We start from the raw sequence: 7,688 nt of genomic DNA, 5'->3' as shown, positions 1-7,688 counted from the left end.
TGGAGGTTGCCTCCCCCTCATTTTATCTCACTAAAAAGTCAGTGTTTCTTATTCCTGCGTTCTTTATTACTTCATCACATAAATCAGGGGACACTGCCAAGGTAGCCCAGGTGGGTTCGGGGAGGAGGGAAGCAATGGGTGGGGTTGTTGCAGAATGGCATGCAGCTCATCATTTCTGTGGGATATCTGGGGCTCTGACACAAAGCGGCTGTGCTTTCTGGTTCTCTAGTACACTTGCCCCATATTCTAGGCAGGACTGACTCTATTTTTAGACAAAACATAAAGAAGGGAATGACCCGGGGAGTCATTCTCATTTTTGTCTTTGCGCCCCCAGCCGACCTCAGCGAGGCCAGCCAGGAGCACCCATGACAGCAGCAGATGGTACAGAACGACTGATTACCGTCATCTCATCGCCAATTTACAATGGCATGGCAGACGGGGCAATAGGGATGGTAACCGTCTCTGCTATCTTGCAAAGGCAAATGAATGTCGCTGTTTAGCACTGCAGTACTGCGTCTGTCAGCAACTCCAGTACACATACAGTGACAGTGACAAGGCAAAACGGGCTCCATGGTTGCCATGCTATGGCATCTGCCAGGGCAATCCAGGGGAAAAGGGCACAAAATGATTGTCTGTCGTTGCTTTCACGGAGGAAGGATTGATTGATGACATTTACCCAAAATCACCCGCGACTTTGTTTTTGCATTGGGATCTCAATCCAGAATTCCAATGGGCGGGGGAGACTGAAGGAACTATGGGATAGCTATAGGATAGCTACCCACAGCGCAACGCTCCGGAAATCAATGCTAGCCTTGGTACATGGACGCACACCGCCGAATTAATGTGCTTAGTGTGGCCGCGTGCACTCAATTTTATATAATCTCTTTTACAAAACCAGTTTATGTAAAATCGGAATAATCCCATAGTGTAGACAAACCCTTTGCCTAAGGCAAAACTCAGGTTTAAGTCAGGCATAGCAAAAAGGAGCTAACTACACTGACCTACATTCAGCTGTGGAGCCTATCCCCACAAATCACCCCAGACTTGCTCAAAATCACCTCCCCTTCACTCTGGCCTAGAAGACGACTTCTGAGACATTGCTTTCACTTACTCCTCACTAAACTGCAAGACCACAGTCATGCACACCAGTAAAATGACAATCTCCACAGTAAGAGGATGCCCTCCTACACCTCCATGGACACAAGTGACAAAATTCTGTGCTGAAATGAGGCAGACATGCACCTTCCAACACATCAGAGTAACAGATCTGCCAAACTACTCCAACAAATCCTTTCTGTATTCCATACAGTGAAGGCAGTAGGAGTGCAAGCAGATAACTGCTGGAATTAAAATCTGTGGTGCACAACACATACAATGGCATCTTCTCTTAAAACCTTCTCATGTCTACCTATTATACCACTCGTACCAAATCATTTCCAACTATTACTGCCAGCTCTAAGGGGCAGAGTCCAGGTGCAGGGTTGGCGTATACCTTAACATTGTATTTCTTGGTTTTCAGAGATTTAAGCTTAGCCATTCTTGACATTCGGGAATGCCACTGGACACCCCTGGGCAACATTAGCTCTGTGTTAATCAAATTTTGGGGCATTATAAGCTCTTTGTGGGTAGGGACTGTCTCTTTGTTCTTTGTACAGCCCTAGCACGATGGAGTCCTGCTCCGTGACTGAGATGCCTAGGCACTATGATAATATAAATAAATAATAATAAATTAGACTGAAAGTTCAACATGTTTTTTCATTTGCAAATTCTGGGCCGTTTTTGGACAGAAAAGAAGCTGTACACATCTGACCTGTGGAGAAAAAGTCTTCTGAAAATTCTGATGATTGGGATCCTGTATTTTCAGGCTGTCACACTTGAAATAGTTCATTTCATTTCAAACAGTATCATTTTACTCCCTTTTTCTTTATAAATGATCAGTGCCATAAAGCAGCTGTGTATGAATAATATAGTTAATTAAGTAGATTATTTCCAGGAGTTTTACTTGCCCTGAAACCAAATCAGAAAAATCTATACCTGTATAATTTGAAATGAGTTTGAGGTATTTTTTTAAAAAAAACCCAGAAACTAGAGGGGACCAGTGGAGTGTACTTCCCTAGGCACTTTACTGAAACTAACTGCCGTTGGATGCAGTTTGCTCCATTCCAAAAACTTAAAAATATTCCTCAAGAGCCCCACCTTTGAGCCAAGGGTAAATTCCATCACAGGCAGGGAAATCAGCCCAACCTCTTTGAATTTGCTGTACATTTTACAAATACTACAAATCGCTGTAATGAGCCATAAAGCCAGTGTCTCTTAGACCATGGTTTTTAGTATCTAGCAGAGGTATGAATTTAAGTTCCCAAGCTCATCTTATGAAGGTGTTATGAAGGTTTCCTTTGAGGACAAAGACTGAGAGGTCAGATGCAGAGTAACTGCTTTGTGAAAAGTGTTCGCCCATGGCTCATAGGTTGTTTTTGTCTTATCATTTTCTCAACAGAGACACTATTTTTTTGGCTCATTATGAATTATAACCTACTAACCCTCCTTTCATCCTATCACTGCAGAGGTGTTAATTTCCCCCTCCATTTTAAGTGATTTTTTGCAACATGCGTGAACCTCTTATGCTTAACAATCTCTCCCACCTTGTATTACCTGTGATACTCTGGTTACCCTTTCCAGACCTGATGAAGAGCTCCATGAAGTTTTAAAAATTGTCTCTTTCAACCAACAGAAGTTGGCCCATCTCACTCACCTTGTCTCTCTCATATCCTGGAACCTGCATAGCTACAACAACACTGCAAATTACATATGGAACTGGACATCCAGTACTGTCTCCAATGATGTGCTAGAGGAGGCTCCTAGTAATCTGCTTTGTTCTGTTTGTTATCCCTTTTACCACTTAAAATCTGCCTTTTATAGGTAATAACATTTGTTTTGTTTATTAAATCCAGTTTCTGTAATTTCTAACGGGGGGGGAGGGGAAGAGCCTCTTGTTAACTTTTCCACAGCAAATTCAAAGAAAGGTTGGGCTGATTTCCCTGCCTGTGATGGAATTTACCCTTGGCTCAAAGGTGGGGCTCTTGAGGAATATTTTTAAGTTTTTGGAATGGAGCAAACTGCATCCAACGGCAGTTAGTTTCAGTAAAGTGCCTAGGGAAGTACACTCCACTGGTCCCCTCTAGTTTCTGGGTTTTTTTTAAAAAAATACCTCAAACTCATTTCAAATTACACAGGTATAGATTTTTCTGATTTGGTTTCAGGGCAAGTAAAACTCCTTAAAGAGAAAAAAAGTGAGATTATTAAGGGCTAGTTGATCCACTCAGGAGGCCAAATGGAAGTAGCAGAAGCCTATCTCTGGAAGACTGGAATGCTAACAACCTAACACATCTCAGTAGAAGCTAATATTGAGGTCCTGGTGAAAGACCCCAACACTGGTATTAATTTTAGTGCAAAAAGATGTTATTTATTAACTTGAATATTTGAGATAATCGATACTCAAACAAAATTCGTAGTAATGAAATTGCACTCATTAAGCACATGTATGCATCTGATGCTGCTTACAACATACACTAATAAATAATCAGAAAACAGCTGAGAAGCATTTATGGTAAAAACCCAGCTCAGTATATGTCAGTGATTAAATATTCAGTCTTTCCTGAAGTCATCTTCATTCCCATTCAGAGCACATTCCTCAAACTATAAATGAAAGAAGTAGGGCTGTCATGCGATTAAAAAAATTAATCGTGATTATCACAAGTTGGACCCCTTGTGATGTCACCTGGTGTGCTCAGACGCCACTGAGTCAGCCTATTCTGCCAGCCTGGGCCCCCTTTTACCTGGTCTTGCTGGGCTGGGCTCTCAAGCCTTTTCAAGGCCACAGCCAACTGCACAGAGAGAGATAGAGATCCACTCCGGGAAGGCTCAGCTTCAGGGGCCTGCCACAGCACTCAGATATCCATCCCTCTTTGGGGAAAAAACCCAAAATGATATGAAATTCGCCCCCTCCCTCAGTGTGGAGAGAGGTGTGCACACTTCTTCCCCTCCCCCCAGTTAGAAATTACAGAAACTAGGTTTAAGAAACAAATGTTATTACCTATAAAAGGCAGATTTTAAGTGGTAAAAGGGGTAACAAACAGAACAAAGCAGATTACTAATCAAATGAAATCAAACACACAAACTAAGATTAATATACTAAAGAAACTAGTTATATGTAAGTTCTCACTTTAAATGTGGTTCTAATAATCTTCTTCACAGGCCAGACACCCTTCCAGCCTCTGTTGAGTTCTTTCCCCCAGTTCAGTCTTAGTTGTTTCCAGCAGTCATCTTGGGTGGGGTAGCAGGGGAGAACCCATGACCAGGATTACCTCACTCCCCACCCTTAAATAGGATTGTATAAAATGGGAGTCCTTTGTTTCCTTGTTTGACACACATACACCCCAGCTTTTCATGGAAAAGGACAGAATTTAAGATGGGTTCCAGTATCAGGTGACATGGTCACATGCCTCTGTAGGGCCCCTAGAGCTATTTTTCAAAGGCTGACCCACACGTTCACAGGAAGACTAAGCTCTTTTGCAATCCATTGTCTCTTGCTGATGGGCCGTCAGCACTGTCTGGCTTTTTCATTGTTGTACCTGAACTGTTAGCAGGAGGCATCACCCAAAGTAACATAGTTGAAACATAGATACATAGTCAATACTTCTAATTTCAGATACACACATGATCCATGCATACAAGTAGGATAATCATATTCAGTAAATTATAACCTTTCCAATGATACCTTACAAGAGTTATCTTGCATAAAACATATCTTACTTATGTCATTTTCCTACCACAAGCATATTTTCATAAAAAATATGGAGTCAAATGTCACAGAAATTAATCACACTGTTAAATAATAGAACACCATTTACTTAAATATTTTTGGATGTTTTCTACATTTTCAAAAATGATGATTTCAATTACAACACAGAATACAAAGTGTACAGTGTTCACTTTATATTTACTTTTTATTACAAGTACTTGCAATGTAAAAAAAACAAAAGAAAAAGGATTTTTTCAATTCACCTAATACAAGTATTGTAGTTCAATCTCTTTATCATGAAAGTAGAACTTAAAAATGTAGAATTATGTAAAAACATGCATTCAAAAATAAAACCATGTAAAATTGTAGCGCATGCAAGTCCACTCAGCCCTACTTCTTGTTCAGCCAATCGCTCAAACAAACAAGTTTGTTTACATTTACAGGAGATAATGCTGCCCACTTCTTGTTTACAATGTCATCTGAAAGTGAGAACAGGTGTTCTCATGGCACTGTTGTAGCCGAAGTCGCAAAATATTTACATGCCAGATGCACTAAAGATTCATATGTCCCTTCAGGCTTCAACCATCATTCCAGAGAACATGTGTCCATGCTGATGACAGGTTCTGCTTGATAACAATCCAAAGCAGTGCAGACCAACGCATGCTCATTTTCATCATTTGAGTCAGATGCCACCAGCAGAAGGTTGATTTTCTTTTTCGGTGGTTCAGTTTCTGTAGATTCTGCAACTGAGTGTTGCTCTTTTAAGACTTCTGAAAGCATGCTCCACATCTCGTCCCTCTCAGATTTTGGAAGGCACTTCAGATTCTTAAACCTTGGGTCGAATGCTGTAGCTATGTTTAGAAATCTCACATTGGTATCTTCTTTGCGTTTTGGCAAATCTGCAATGAAAGTGTTCTTAAAATGGAAAATGTGCTGCGCCATCATTCGAGACTGCTGTAACATGAAATATATGTCAAAATGCAGGCAAAACAGAGCAAGAGACATACGATTCTCCCCCAAGAAGTGCAGTCACAAATTTAATTAACACATTTTTTTAACACGCATCATCAGCATGGAAGCATGTCCTCTGGAATGGTGGTCAAAGCATGAAGGGGAATATGTATGTTTAGCATATCTGACATGAAAATACCTTGCAATGTCAGCTACAAAAGTGCTATGCAAATGCCTGTCTCCACTTTCTGGGACATTGTAAACAAGAAGCAGGCAGCATTATCTCCTGTAATGTAAACAGACTTGTTTGTCTTAGCGATTGGTTGAACAAGAAGTGACTTGTTAGGCGCTGAAGTTTTACACTGGTTTTGTTTTGAGTGCAGTTATATAACAAAAAAATTTACATTTGTAAGTTTACTTCCAACAAAAAGATTGCACTACAGTACTTGTATGAGGTAATTTGAAAAATACTATTTCTTTATAATTTTTACGGTGCAAATATTTGTAAATAAAAATAATATACACTTTGATTTTAATTACACCACAGAATAAATATATATGAAAATAAGAAAAACATCATAGAATCATAGAAGATTAGGTTGGGAAAGACTCAGGAGGTCATCTAGTCCAACCCCCTGCTCAAAGCAGGACCAATCCCACTAAATCATCCCAGTCAGGGCTTCGTCAAGCAGGGCCTAAAACCTTTAAGGATGGAGATTCCACCACCTCCCTAGGTAACCCATTCCAGTGCTTCACCACCCTCCTAGTGAAATAGTTTTTCCTAATGTCGGGGAAAAGAGAGACCCCTCTATATTTTGACAGACAGCCTGAGGCACCTTTATTGATTATACACTTGTGCACAAGCGGAGGCCAGCGTATGCCCTAGCAAGGGTTAAGCTGACCTGCCTGTTACAAATGTTACTGAGCTTATAAAGTTAAAACCGCAAAACGTCACACAAGATACAGCCTTATTTAGAACACAAATTGCTAATTGCAAAACATGACTAATATTTACCCTATGGCATACATATTGCTATTTAGCAAGCAACTCTCACCAACCTAGAGCTCCTGCACTGGAACTTGAAACCATTGCTCCTTGTTCTGTCATCTGCCACCACTGAGAACAGCTGAGCTCCATCTCTTTGGAACCTCCTTCAGGAAGTTGAAGGCTGCTATCAAATCCCCCATCACTCTTCTCTTCTGCAGACTAAACAAGCCCAGTTCCTCAACTCTCTCTCATAAGTCAGTGCTGCCAGACCCTGATCATTTTTCATTGTCCTCGCAGGATCTTTTCCAATTTCATCCACATCTTTCTGTAGTGGTGCCCAAAACTGGATGCAGTACTTCAGATGTGGCCTCACCAGTGCAAATAGAGGGGAATAATCACTTCCCTCAATCAGCTGGCAATGATCCTACTAATGCAGCCCAATATGCCGTTAGCCTTCTTGGCAACAAGGGCCCACTGTTGACTCATATCCAACTTCTCATCCACTGTAATCCCCAGGTCGTTTTCTGCAGAACTGCCGCTTAGTCAGTCAGTCCCCAGCCCGTAGCAGTGCATGGGATTCTTCCATCCTAATTGAAGGACTCTGCACTTGTCCTTGTTGAACCTCATCAGATTTCTTTTGGCCCAATCCTCCAATTTGTCTAGGTCACTCTGGACGCTATCCCTACCCTCCAATGTATCTACCTCTCCCTCCGTCTTAGCGTCTGCAAACTTGCTGAGGGTGCAATTAATCCCATCATCCAGATCATTAATAAAGATGTTGAACAAAACCGGCCCTAGGACCGAACCCTGGGGCACTCTCTCTGTTTGATACTGGCTGCCAACTAGACATTGAGCCATTAATCACTATCCGTTGAGCCCGATGATCTACCAGCTTTCTATCTGCTTTATATTTAATCCAAAATATTTAATACATTTTAATTGGTATTC

This window comes from Chelonoidis abingdonii, chromosome 1 (assembly GCF_003597395.2).
Source record: "Chelonoidis abingdonii isolate Lonesome George chromosome 1, CheloAbing_2.0, whole genome shotgun sequence".
NCBI classification, from domain to species: Eukaryota; Metazoa; Chordata; order Testudines; family Testudinidae; genus Chelonoidis; species Chelonoidis abingdonii.
Note: the sequence above shows the minus strand (reverse complement) of the source record.